The sequence below is a fragment of the Cherax quadricarinatus genome, chromosome 6, assembly GCF_038502225.1.
Source record: "Cherax quadricarinatus isolate ZL_2023a chromosome 6, ASM3850222v1, whole genome shotgun sequence".
NCBI lineage: Eukaryota > Metazoa > Arthropoda > Malacostraca > Decapoda > Parastacidae > Cherax > Cherax quadricarinatus.
In genome coordinates this window covers 26,935,176-26,949,844 of record NC_091297.1, presented here as the reverse complement: position 1 = coordinate 26,949,844, position 14,669 = coordinate 26,935,176, and the positions used below count along the sequence as shown (strand labels likewise).

The window sequence follows — 14,669 nt, the reverse complement described above, 5'->3', positions numbered from 1 at the left end:
GCCTCTTGTTTCTGTGTCCCCTCCCTGGAACATCCTGTCTTTGTCCACCTTGTCTATTCCACGCAGTATTTTATATGTCGTTATCATGTCTCCCCTGACCCTCCTGTCCTCCAGTGTCGTCAGGCCGATTTCCCTTAATCTTTCTTCATAGGACATGTGTGTGTGTGTGTGTGTGTGTGTGTGTGTGTGTGTGTGTGTGTGTGTGTGTGTGTGTGTGTGTGTGTGTGTGTGTGTGTGTGTGTGTGTGTGTGTGTGTCCCAATTAATATTTACACTAATGACTCTACAGTTGTGACCGGGTGTAGACGTGTGAATTGCTCATAACTTTATAATTTGTTCATGACTGTAACCATGTGTAGACGTGTAGATGATTCATTACCTTCGTACCTTATTCAGCTATCAAAACTTTTGGGGCTCAGTCCTTGGACCCATTATGTACCTCTGTAATCCTTTGACTACCACCCACAGGATGTGTATGGAATGCATAATAAACATATTAAACTAAATTAACTTTAATTTTTAAGGTTATAATCAAGATTAATTTCTGCTGTATCTTTTAGCCAATCATTAAATAAGATACACAGGGACCACTCATGAAAATAAGTCACTGACTTTTCTAGGTTATCCTGAGCAATTGACACACGTTACTATGTATAATAATTATAATTACATAAATTTGAATAGCTGTACTTATATTCACCTGTACCTAAATAAACTTACTAACCCAGTAAGTCAAACAATGCGACTATTCTGGGGGACCCTGATAAAGTCAGAGTGGAAAAAAATATGATTTTACGTAGTGTTATTAGGACTACCTCGTAAGGCAAGTTTTATAGGCGGTTAAAAGTCTTTTAGTTTATCATAAAAATTAAATTATGTACATACCTCATTTACCACTGTGTAGCATGTTACTTTTATCGTTACAAGTAACAAATCAGTTTGTTGCCCGAAAATTTCAGCGTCGCAACTAAACGACTATACTAGCTGGTAACCTGAGAGTCGTTGTACCTTCGCTGCTGTGCTGACAGCAATGATGCTGCTGCTGTGCTGACAGTAATGATGCTGCTGCTGTGCTGACAGTAATGATGCTGCTGCTGTGCTGGCAGTAATGATGCTGCTGCTGTGCTGGCAGCAATGATGCTGCTGCTGTGCTGGCAGCAATGATGCTGCTGCTGTGCTGGCAGCAATGATGCTGCTGCTGTGCTGACAGCAATGATGCTGCTGCTGTGCTGACAGCAATGATGCTGCTGCTGTGCTGACAGCAATGATGCTGCTGCTGTGCTGGCAGCAATGATGCTGCTGCTGTGCTGACAGCAATGATGCTGCTGCTGTGCTGGCAGCAATGATGCTGCTGCTGTGCTGGCAGCAATGATGCTGCTGCTGTGCTGACAGCAATGATGCTGCTGCTGTGCTGACAGCAATGATGCTGCTGCTGTGCTGGCAGCAATGATGCTGCTGCTGTGCTGGCAGCAATGATGCTGCTGCTGTGCTGACAGCAATGATGCTGCTGCTGTGCTGACAGCAATGATGCTGCTGCTGTGCTGGCAGCAATGATGCTGCTGCTGTGCTGGCAGCAATGATGCTGCTGCTGTGCTGACAGCAATGATGCTGCTGCTGTGCTGACAGCAATGATGCTGCTGCTGTGCTGGCAGCAATGATGCTGCTGTGCTGGCAGCAATGATGCTGCTGCTGTGCTGGCAGCAATGATGCTGCTGCTGTGCTGGCAGCAATGATGCTGCTGCTGTGCTGGCAGCAATGATGCTGCTGCTGTGCTGACAGCAATGATGCTGCTGCTGTGCTGGCAGCAATGATGCTGCTGCTGTGCTGGCAGCAATGATGCTGCTGCTGTGCTGGCAGCAATGATGCTGCGGCTGTACGAGGATTAAAACAAGCTCTTCCAAGCACATCCAGGGCACGAGTGGTTATTTTCTTACATTTGAAAAGACAATGAAAGTCTCTTGTTGCTTCTAGAAACACTGTAGTGGGGGGAGGGGAGGAGACTTTCTCCCTAATACAAAGCGAGACTGAAGTTAGCACAAAACTGACGAGACCTGCTTCACAGCTTTTGCAATAAGCCTGAAATTTCGTTTTCCTAAGTTCTCTTAGACGCATGTTTAACCTTAACCTGGGTATCTTTATTGGAGCAATATTTCGCATTCACAGTATGTTTAATATTTCCTGTTGTGGAGGCAAAATGTTTTTCTAATAAATGTTCTCCACAAAGGTGACAGTAAAGCAACTGCAAAGAATTATGAACCGATAGCACTAACGTCTCTCATCATAAAAAATCTTGGAAAGGATTCTAAGAAGCAAGATCGCCATTCACTTGGATACCCATCAGTTACACAACCCAGGGCAGTATGGGTTTAGAGCAGGTCGCTCCTGCCTATCCCCACTACTGGACTACTATGACTTGGTCTTGGACGCACTGGGGGACAAACAAAATGCAGATGTAGTACACACACACTGAAATCCTTTGACAAGCGTGATCACGGTCTAATAGCGCACAAAATGCACGATTAAAGGAATAACAAGAAAAGTTGGTAGATGGATCTAAAACTCCCTAACAAATAGAATATAAAGAATAGTAAACAGTAAAGTCAGAGGCGGTTACAGTGAAAAGCTGTTCCATAAGGTACAGTACTCGCTCCCATCCTGTTCCTCATCCTCATATCTGACAGAAATGTAAACCACAGCACTGTGTCCTCCTTTGTGGATGACGTCCGAATTTGCATGACGGTGTCATCCAACGAAGACACTGCAAGTCTCCAAGTGGACATCAACCAAATCTTTAAATGGGCCTCAGAAAACTATACGAAGTTCAATGAAGATAAATTTCAATTACTCCGCTATGGAAAAACCAGAAGATTAAAACTGTATCGGAGTATAAAACAATTTTCAACCACACAATAAAGCGAAAAACTAATTTGAAGGATCCATGAGTGATGTCAAGAGAGACTCACTTTCAAAGCTCACAACAATGTATATAGCACAACTGCCAGGAAAATAATAGAATGGATAATGAAATCCTTCAAAACTATGGATGCCAAGCCCATGATGATTCTCTTCAAATCGCTTGTTCTTTCTAGGCTGGAATATTGCTGTACACTAATGACCCTTTTCAAGGCAGGTGAAATTGTAGTCCTGGAGAATATACAGAGAACATTAACAGTATGTTTAAGTTCGACAAAACACCTAAATTACGGGGAACGGTTGAAGTCCCTTGATTTTTGCAGGAGAGAAAGATGCATGATAATATACACATGGAAAATCTTAGAGGGACCAGTTCCAAATCTGCACACGAAAATCACTTTCTACGAAAGCAAAAGACTTGGCCGGAGATGCAACATCCACCAGTGAAAATCAGGGGAGTCGCTAGTACGCTAAGAGACAACACAATAACTGTCTGGGCCCAAGACTGTCCAACTGCCTTCTAGCATACATAAGGAGGATTACCAATAGACCCCTAGCTGTCTTTAAGAAGGCGCTGGACAGGTGCCTAAAGTCAGTAGCTGGCCAACCCGGCTGAGGCTCGTACGTCGGTTTTTGTGCTGCCAGTAGTAACAGCCTGGTTGATGGGTCTTGACCCACCACGAGGCCTGGTCACGGACCGGCCCGCGGCAGCGTTGATCCCCCAAACCCCCTCCAGGTATACTCCAGGTAGTGTTTACTCGAATGTATTTTTAAACCAATTTGTTGGTATCTGTTATCAAGGTTTAGACTACACTCACCAAGGTATTTAAAGGTGATCAGTCCTCCTTGTGAATACCATCGTTTTATTTCAGGAGTAGCTGTGATGAGATCGTGAAATGCCAACGTATGGTCGTTGTCAAAGGCCATACCACGTTGAATGCACCACTGCTCGTCCGATCAGCGAAGTTAAGCAACGTTGGGTTTGGTTAGTACTTGGATAAGTGACAGCCTGGGAACTCCAAATGCTGTTGACATCAATCTTAGGTGTCCCATAGCTTGATTCCTGGCGCACTCAGCTCACACACACAGGTCTGGGGGTCGATCCCCAGCATGACTGGAAAATATTAGGACGTGTTTCCAAATGCATCTGCTGTCCCTGTTCACCCATCAGTAAAACAGGTACCTGGCTGTTAGTCGACTGGTGGGGGTCGCGTCCTGGGACAAAATTGACCCAATTTGTCCGAAATGCTTTGCATAAACTGATTTCATTGACGTCAGCTAGGCCTGCATACCTTGTACATGTACTTATAGAATGATGATTATCTGGGGTTTAAGTGGAAAGAAATGAATGGCGGAAGTGGGGTGGAGAAGTAGGAGGGCCAGGTAATTCGGGAGGGAATGGGTCGTGAAGTAGGGTGAAGGTGGGGGAGGGAGAGGGAGAGAGTGGGGAGGAGGGAGAGGGAGAGAGTGGTGAGATGGGAGAGGGAGAGAGTGAGGAGGTGGGATAGGAAGAGAGTGAGGAGGTGGGAGAGGAAGAGAGTGAGGTGGGGGGAGAGAGAGAGAGAGAGAGAGAGAGAGAGAGAGAGAGAGAGAGAGAGAGAGAGAGGCGCGCACACTGGCATGTTTACTTGGAGAGGGTTTCGGGGGTCAACGCCCCCGCGGCCTGGTCTGAGACCAGGCCTCATGGTGGATCAGGGTCTGATCAACCAGACTGTTACTGCTGGCCGCACGCAAGCTGACGTAAGAACCACAGCCCAGTTGGTCACGTACTGACTTAAGGTAAATAACGCATTACCACTTTTCTGAGTGTGACCTAATTCATGTCTACATAGTCATGACGAAGATTGTAGGTGACCTTTAACTATACACATCTATAGAGAAGGTCTTGTAGATGTCCTCTGAACCAAGATTCAATGATGTTGCAGTCTGACAAGTTGTGCAAGAAAGGTATAAAATACCGACAATATGAAAGTTAAGACGTGCAACATCTGGATATCTTTATTGTAGACGTTTCGCCATCCAATGGCTTTATCAATACATGTTATAGATTGGTATAATTCACTCAAACCCCTTCTTTCCTTGTACTTTAAGTTCAAGTACTTCAGTAATTATACATTCTGTAATTATTCTGAACTTTGAGTATTGACAATAGGCCTAACCTATAGAAAATACCGTACCCCTGAAATGCTGGAACACTTTTAAACAGTCCTCGCCTCTCTCAGGCAGCGTTTGACGGAGCTTCGATAGACTAGGAAACATTTGTCAATGGTCGCAACGCCCACACTTCACTAGCCGGACATGGCGAGATACAAATAAAATAAAGAACAATGGGAGTGGTCATATCTAGCACCCTCATCCTCCACACACAGCTTAGGCTGGTACATCTAAGATAATCCATCCATTACCACAAAGATCAAATTAAAGGCCAAATATGATGCTATTGAGAGTAGTTGGTAATATATAAACATGCTCTGCAAGGAAAATGACGTCAACATTCCGTTTACTTAGAGCTTGATGTTGAAATATAGGGAAATCTACATTGTCTGAGGATGGAATTGCTTGCAATATATTCAGACTGCTCAGTTAAGTGCAGGAAATTCGAAATGCTCAGGCGTTCTAGTGGCTTTCTTTATCCTTAACGATATTTTATTTAAATCTCATATTGTATATGCACAGAAATAAAATTTGTATGTAACTGGGAAGCTCCACATTACAGATCTTTCCACTGTGGCAGCTTCTGACTTTAGTTATCTTTATTATGTATCCCATATCCATACCCATCCTGTGGGCGGCAGTCAAAAAATATTACAGAGGTACATAATGGGTCCAGGTATTGGGCCCCAAAAGTTTTGATAGCTGAACAAGTTACAAAGGTAATGAACCATTCACACGTCTACACCTGATCAGAGGTACATGAAGGATTCATGTAAACTTTGCCAGTTGTGAGTGGCAGGAGCGATCTCCTCTAAACCCATATTGTCCTGGGTTGAGGAATTTTTGTTAGTCCATGTGGTTAGTGATTTAACTTCTTAAAACTCATTATTTTTTATAGTTTGAGACGTCAGTGCTTTTGGGTTATATTTTTTTGTTGTTGCTTTGCTGCCACCAAAGTAGAATATGGCTATATAAGAACATAAAGAAGGAACACTGCAATAGGCCTACTGACCCATGCAGAGCAGGTCTATGTCCCCCCCAGATTAGACCAATGACCCACCCCCCGGATTATCCCAATGACCCACCCAGTCTGGTCATCCCCCACTCAAGGATGGAGCACTGTACCAGACCCAGCAGCACAAGCTAGTCAGGTCCAACTCACCCACCCACACCCACTCATGTATTTATCTAACCTATTTTTAAAACTACACAACGTTTTAGCCTCAATAACTGTACTCGGGAGCTTGTTCCACTCATCCACAACTCTGTTACCAAACCAGTGCTTTCCTATATCCTTCCTGAATCTGAATTTTTTCAACTTAAAACCATTGCTGCGAGCCCTGTCTTGGCTGGAAATTTTCAGCACACTATTTACATTATTATAATAAAAAAGAAGCGCTAAGCCACAAGGGCTATACAGCGCTGCAGGGTAGGGAAGGAAGCGAGGGTATTGGATGACAGAAGGGAGGAGGGATGATCAGTAGGTTACAGAAAACAGCGGGGCAGGGGATAGTACGGGGGTAGAGGGTAGCAAGAGATTGAAGTAGAAAGGGCTGAAGGTATCAGAATTTGTGAAGCAAGTCAGTTGTTGTCAAAAAGTCAACGAGAGAGTCTGGATGAAAGGTGGGTCCATCAGCGAGAAGGGAAGGTAAAGAGAGAGCAGCAGAGCGAAGACGACGACGGAGGTAAATTCTGCGTGCTCGTTGATAAAGTGGGCAGTCCAACAGAATGTGGCTGACTGATAATGGAACTTGGCAATTCTCACAGAGAGGAGCAGGGCACCTCTCCATGAGATATCCATGAGTAAGACGAGTATGGCCAATGCAAAGACAGGAGAGAGTAGTCTCCCAACCTCGACAATGGTGATAAGAAGACGGCCAGCAACTTATACTCGGTTTAATAGATTGAAGTTTGTTGCCGAGCATAGTAGACCAACGTTGTTGCCAACGGGTGTGAAGTTGGGAAGATATTGCAGCAAAATAGTCCGTAAATGGAATACCTCTACATGAAGCTGGTAGGTCATGTACTGCTGACTGCGCAGCAGTGTCTGCCTGTTCATTGCCCTGTACGTCAACATGACCAGGGACCCAACAAAAAAACAATATCTTTATGCTTGGTAAAGATGCGGCGTAGCCAAAGTTGGGTATGGAGGACTAAGGGGTGAGGTGTATCAAATTTCTGTATAGCCTGTAAAGCACTAAGGGAGTCTGAGACAACCACAATACGGATAAGTGCTGTAAGGATGGCATACAATTCAGCAGTAAAAATACTAGCCGAAGATAGTAAATGCCCTTGTACAGATACAGATACTAATGCCGGAAAAAAAATCCCCCCCCAGTACCAACAATACCACCAGTCCGATAACATTCTTCTTTGCAAATATACAGGGTCTAAAGCCAGCAACAAACAACAAAATACCTTTCATCCGTGGACTGCTTGCAGAGGCAAAGGCAATGTTCGCGGCTTTCACTGAGACCCACATAAAGGATCACTTGGACAATGAAATATGGATCCCAGGTTACAACCTATACAGATGTGACAGAGTGAACAGGCAAAAGGGGGGGGTTGGCCTGTACATTGCAGAGTCACTTGTTTGCACAGAACTGCTAAATGCCTCAAATGATGTAGTGGAAGTTTTAGCAGTAAAGGTCGAGAACCAAAACCTAGTCATTGTGATAGTCTACAAGCCTCCGGATGCAACATCCCAGCAATTCCAGGAACAGCTGTTAAAAATTGACCACTGTCTGGAAAACCTTCCAGCTCCTGCACCCAACATCTTGCTCCTGGGGGATTTCAACTTAAGGCACCTAAAATGGAGGAATATAGCAAATAATATTGTTGCAGTAATAACCCCAGGAGGCAGCTCTGATGAAAACTCACACTCACGCGAGCTTTTAAATCTCTGCACAAAATTCAATTTAAACCAGCAAATAATAGAGCCTACTAGACTGGAGAATACACTAGACCTCATCTTCACTAACAATGATGATCTGATAAGAAATATCACCATATCAAAAACAATATACTCAGATCACAACATAATTGAGGTTCAGTCATGTATGCGCGGAGCCCCAGACCGACATAATGAGATTAGTCACGAGGGAGCATTCACCAAATTCAACTTCAATAACAAAAACATAAAGTGGGACCAAGTAAACCAAGTCCTAACCGATATAAGCTGGGAAGATATACTAAGCAACACAGACCCCAACTTATGCCTAGAACAGATTAACTCGGTAGCACTCGATGTATGCACAAGGCTTATTCCTCTAAGAAAAAGGAGGAGTAGATGTAAAACAGAAAGAGACAGGCGCTCCCTTTACAGGCGACGGAAAAGAATAACAGAGCGGCTAAAAGAGGTCAATATATCTGAAATGCGTAGGGAGACACTGGTCAGAGAAATAGCAAGCACCGAACTTAAGCTAAAAGAATCCTTTAGGAGTCAGGAATCGCGGGAAGAACTAAAAGCCATAAATGAAATCGAAAGAAACCCAAAGTATTTCTTCTCCTATGCCAAATCAAAATCGAGAACAACGTCCAGTATTGGGCCCCTACTTAAACAAGATGGGTCCTACACAGATGACAGCAAGGAAATGAGTGAGCTACTCAAGTCCCAATATGACTCAGTTTTTAGCAAGCCGCTAACCAGACTGAGAGTCGAAGATCAAAATGAATTTTTTATGAGAGAGCCACAAAATTTGATTAACACAAGCCTATCCGATGTTATCCTGACGCCAAATGACTTCGAACAGGCGATAAATGACATGCCCATGCACTCTGCCCCAGGGCCAGACTCATGGAACTCTGTGTTCATCAAGAACTGCAAGAAGCCCCTATCACGAGCCTTTTCCATCCTATGGAGAGGGAGCATGGACACGGGGGTCGTCCCACAGTTACTAAAAACAACAGACATAGCCCCACTCCACAAAGGGGGCAGTAAAGCAACAGCAAAGAACTACAGACCAATAGCACTAACATCCCATATCATAAAAATCTTTGAAAGGGTCCTAAGAAGCAAGATCACCACGCATCTAGAAACCCATCAGTTACACAACCCAGGGCAACATGGGTTTAGAACAGGTCGCTCCTGTCTGTCTCAACTATTGGACCACTACGACAAGGTCCTAAATGCACTAGAAGACAAAAAGAAGGCAGATGTAATATATACAGACTTTGCAAAAGCCTTCGACAAGTGTGACCATGGCGTAATAGCGCACAAAATGCGTGCTAAAGGAATAACAGGAAAAGTCGGTCGATGGATCTATAATTTCCTCACTAACAGAACACAGAGAGTAGTCGTCAACAGAGTAAAGTCCGAGGCAGCTACGGTGAAAAGCTCTGTTCCACAAGGCACAGTACTCGCTCCCATCTTGTTCCTCATCCTTATATCCGACATAGACAAGGATGTCAGCCACAGCACCGTGTCTTCCTTTGCAGATGACACCCGAATCTGCATGACAGTGTCTTCCATTGCAGACACTGCAAAGCTCCAGGCAGACATCAACCAAATCTTTCAGTGGGCTGCAGAAAACAATATGAAGTTCAACGATGAGAAATTTCAATTACTCAGATATGGTAAACATGAGGAAATTAAATCTTCATCAGAGTACAAAACAAATTCTGGCCACAAAATAGAGCGAAACACCAACGTCAAAGACAGTGGGAGTGATCATGTCGGAGGATCTCACCTTCAAGGACCATAACATTGTATCAATCGCATCTGCTAGAAAAATGACAGGATGGATAATGAGAACCTTCAAAACTAGGGAGGCCAAGCCCATGATGACACTCTTCAGGTCACTTGTTCTATCTAGGCTGGAATATTGCTGCACACTAACAGCACCTTTCGAGCAAGGGAGAGAGAAAGAACAGACTCGAACACCTGGAACTTCCCAGGGGGGTAGGGAAAAGTGAGATGCTACATGTACATAGAAAGGTGGTAATTGAAGAGAAGACAAGAGCAAATGAAGGTGAAGAAAGAAGGGACGGAGTAAACAGGGGCGGCGAACAAATAAAGAATGTCTACTAATATCAGTGACCATTCTATAAATGGAAGGATTGCGGAGATCATGAGAGCGTACATAGTAGCGAAGGCAATGGGCATCACGGCGATCGGATAAGGATGGAACGTTCGCTTCTGCATAGAGGCTCTCAACAGGGGAAGAGCGAAAAGCACCAAGGCATAAACGTAATCCTTGGTGATGAATGGGGTTAAGGCTAGAGAGAGTAGCAGGAGATGCCGCTGAATAGATCTGGTCACCATATTCAAGTTTCGATAAGATAAGGGTGGAATGTAGGCGAAGGAGGGTTCGACGATCAGCTCCCCATGAAAGATGAGCAAGGGTTTTAAGAAGGTTCAGCCGGCTGTGGCAAGTTGCCTTCAGAGAGGTAATGTGAGGTTTCCAGAATAACCTACGATCAAAGAGGAGGCCCAGAAACTTGACTATCACGTTCAGGGATACGGGAGCCATAGAGGTACAAAGGATGATCGGAGATGACAGAGCGTCTAGTGAAAGTAATTTGGTGGGTTTTAGTGCTGGAAAATTTAAACCCACGTGTGGTGGCCCAATTGGAAACACGGTCGACTGCATGCTGGAGAGAAACTGTAATAAGGTGACAGTCAGCGCCTGCACAGGCAATAGCGAAGTCATCAACATAGAGTGATGACCAAATATTTGATGGAAGACTAGAGACCAAATCATTAATAGCAAGGAGAAAAAGTGTTGTGCTCAGAACACATCCCTGGGGGACACCTTCAGCTTGGATAAAGTCCGGGGAGAGCACATTATTAACCCGAACACAGAAATGCCTGTCAGTTAAAAAGTTCTTAAGGAAGGATGGTAGATTGCCTCGAAGGGCTAAAATATTATACCTCCAAGTTGTGTCATATGCCTTCTCAAGGTCAAAAAATATGGCAATAACTGAGTGGTTATTCGCAAAGGCATTACGAACATACGTATCCAAGCGTAGTAAGGGGTCTATGGTAGAACGTCCCTTACGAAAGCCATATTGATGAGTGGAGAGACTGTTGTGTTTCTCTAAATACCACACTAAACGTCTATTTACTAGGCGTTCCATCACTTTGCAAACTGCACTGGTAAGAGCAATGGGACGATAGTGGGAGGTTTCATGTCCCGTAGTGCCTGGTTTGCGGAAAGGGAGAACAATGGCGGATTTCCACAGCTGTGGAAGAACTCCTTGTGACCAAATAAGATTGTAAAGGCGTAATAGGACTGCAAGGGCTGACTGATGTAAATGTTGTAGCATACGAATATGAGTGTCGTCGGGCCCAGCTGCCGATGATCGGCAAGCTGAGTGTGTCGCCTCCAGTTCTTGAAGTGTAAAAGGCACATTATACTGTTCTTCTTTGAGAGAAGAAAAGTCCAAGGGTGCTAACTCTCTGGCAGACTTTGAGGAAAGAAATGAGGGGCATAGATGGAGTCCCTGAGAAATACGGTCCAGATGATTGCTAATTTCATTGGCAACATCTAGTGGGTTTGCTATATCAACACCAGCAACCCGCAGAACAGGAGCCCGGTCAGGAGAATATTTACCACTCAGTTTTCGTACTTTTTTCCAGACTGCACTCAGAGGAAGCAGAGGTGATGGTGGAGACAATCTCGCCAGCAAGTGCGTTTAGTGTCACGGATGACATGGCAAGCGATCGCACGCTTCTGCTTAAATTCAAGAAGTCTCTCTGTGGTTCTATTGTACCAGTACCTGCCCCATGCAGCGCGTTTCAAATGTACTGCACGAGCACAAGCAGGAGACCACCAAGGCACGCATTTCTGAGAATGCCTGCCCGAAGTTTGGGGTATAGAATGAGAAGCTGCAGTTAAAATGGAGGACAAGAAGAGGTGTAAAAGCTCATCGATGGAGGACGAAGAAGGAACCTCTCTAAAAACGTAAGGTGTGAGTAAAGGTTCCAATTTGCCTGATCAAATTGCCAACGTGGGATGCGAAGAGGTGGTGAATATGAAGGGGAAGCAAGAATGATTGGGAAATGATTGCTGTCATGCAAGTCCGGAAGAACAGACCAAGTGAAGTCTAATGCGGTGGAGGAAGAGCAGACTGAGAGATCGATGCAAGAGAGTGTGAGAGTCCGAGGATCAAAATGGGTGCGAGTACCTGTATTTAAAACATGGAGGGGGTGGGTGGCAAGAAAAGCCTCTAACTGAATTCCACAGGAATCACAGCGAGACCCCCCCAGAGGAAATGGTGGGCATTAAAATCACCAAGTAACAGAATCGGTGGTGGTAATGACGAAACAAGAAAGGCAATATCCGGAATAGATAATGCCCGAGAAGGAGAGAGATATAAAGAACAGAGCATATACCACCTATGCAAGTGGATACGGGCTGCTGTGTAATGCAGCGAAGTACGAACAAATAGCTGATGGTACGGAATATCATTGCGTAGAAGAAGGGCACTTTCATTAAAGGTCCCATCAGGAAAAGGATCTGAAGAATACAATAAATTATAGCCTGAGATGGGAGAGATAACAGCAGAGTGTAATTTTCGTTCCTGTAAGCAAACACCAACGGGGGAAAACTGGGAGAGTAACATCTGAAGCTCACCCAGATTACCCCTGAGGCCGCGTATGTTCCACTGTAAATAGGCCATGATTGGCAATGACAAAGATACCTGAAATCAGCAGGTAAGGGTTCCTACGGACTAGAGGGGTTAGAAAAGTCCACATGCAGAGGCAGTGGAAAACGTTCAAGCAGCGAAGGAACGGTGCGCTGTGAAGAAAGGAGTTGCGCAGATGGAGTAGAGGAGAGAGAAGGAGCAGAGGGTGGATCAGTGTCCATTGATGGTTTGGTCTCTGCAATATATTCAGAGATTGCTTCAAGTGTTTCAGAATTCAGAGACGTCGTATGGGAGACAATATTGGAAATGGTAGGGGGAGGATGAGTAAAGATTGGAACTGTAATGGACTGTACCAAGGTAGGGGGGGATGGAAGGGTGGAGGGAACTGGACAAGCGTGGAAGGGGACAGAAGAGGCAGAAACCTGGGAGGTGGCAGAAGAGGAAGAAACTTGGGAGGGAACAGGGGAGGAAGGTACAGTACGAGGAGGAGGGTGAACCTCTACACTTGTAACAGAGCCAGTGAGAGGGGGAGAACCAGGTACAGGGACAGGGAAGGGAAAATGAGGAGGTGGAAGATGGGTAGGAGGTGTTAACGGACCTTTTTTTGACTTTTGAGAAGTAGAGGGACGATTGGGAGGAGGTGTCATACGAGATCTCGTCGCTACCGAGGCTTGTGAGAGAGGACACGAAGAAGCAAGATCAGACTGAGACGTTGAAGTAGGGACGTCTGAGCCGAGGAGAGGTAACCACAGAGGTGGGTGCAGAAGATGGGATACCAGGAGTGGGGGGACGTTTTGAAACACGAGAATAAGAAACACGAGGTAGTCTGTATGTGTCTGTTGTGTGTGAACCGTCAGCGTGCCTCGTTGTGCTCCCGGCTTTCTGGTGTTTTCACGGTCGCTCTTACGTGCTAGAACTTTAATTTGTGTCATCAATCCTATACGATACATCCCTCTAGCGCCTGGAACCAATCTTGGGCGGAAAACATTATATACTGAGTCAAAAAAGGAGAATTAGTGTGCATTACCTAGCAGAGTTTACTGCCAGAGGGGAATCATAGGCCTGTTTCCCGTGTGAAAAAAAATAATAATAATTGAACGTTGTGTCAGAGGAAAGAAAGTCTCCCTGAAAGCATTGAGTATACATAGTGTATAGTGTATACTACAGTGGCTCCCTAGTATATTGATGATAAAGGCTAAAGTGTCATTTGAAAACAGGTGAATTTGTAAATGAAGTGATAAGCCTATAGAGGCAGGTGCCAGAAGTCGCCAGAAACTTACCACAGGTCAGCTGTTTTTAATAATCTTCCTGGCCTGCTAGTGTACTCGCATATAATCTAGTGATACCAGTGAATAGCAGAATACAGTGTTGTAGTAGCAACTAACCAGTATTATAATGGTACTTAGTGGAGTGGAGTGACTTTCATTAGTTTCATTTTCTTGAAATACGAGACGTTACTGTGAATTTCATATAACCTGTAGTTACCAGCGGTCGCAATATACACAACGAGAAGCAATTATTACTACAGAAAAAGCGTCCTTCCTCCAAAATTTGCACCAGTCAACTATAGTGATAATATAGCATTTATTGTGGTGGAGACGGAAAAACAAAAAATAGAAAAGCCAGATACAGCGATTGATAAACAAAGAGGTCGACTGTACGTCATTGTAGGAGCTGCCAGATATCACCGGCTCTTCAACACGCAAGTTATACTTTTGTATCAGTCAAATCACATATTACTCGGGTAGATAATTTCCAGTAGATCCTTCATGTGTTAGCTCAAATCACCGACCAGTATGTTTTAAATAAGTGACCCACTGATCAGAGCAGATCGACTGGTCCGAACCCTTGACTGGTCCGAACCCGGGACTGGTTTCAAACAGTTTCGTTGGACAATAAAGCAGACTGTAAACGGATGGGTTTGTAGGCGCCCTTATAAACACAAACATTAAAAATCAGGAACGTGACGGTAAGCTGTCCAATATACAAAAAGAGTTAGAAACAGAAATACAA

The 14,669-nt window shown here is 44.6% G+C and overlaps 1 protein-coding gene and 1 pseudogene across 2 annotated transcripts in view; one reads left to right on the top strand and one right to left on the bottom strand.

The window, feature by feature from the left end:
• The window catches only part of LOC128691962 (uncharacterized), a 385,950-nt gene that overhangs the window by 143,510 nt on the left and 227,771 nt on the right, over nucleotides 1-14,669 (bottom strand). The window lies entirely within an intron of this gene.
• LOC128694696 (5S ribosomal RNA) lies at nucleotides 3,828-3,946 on the top strand (annotated as a pseudogene).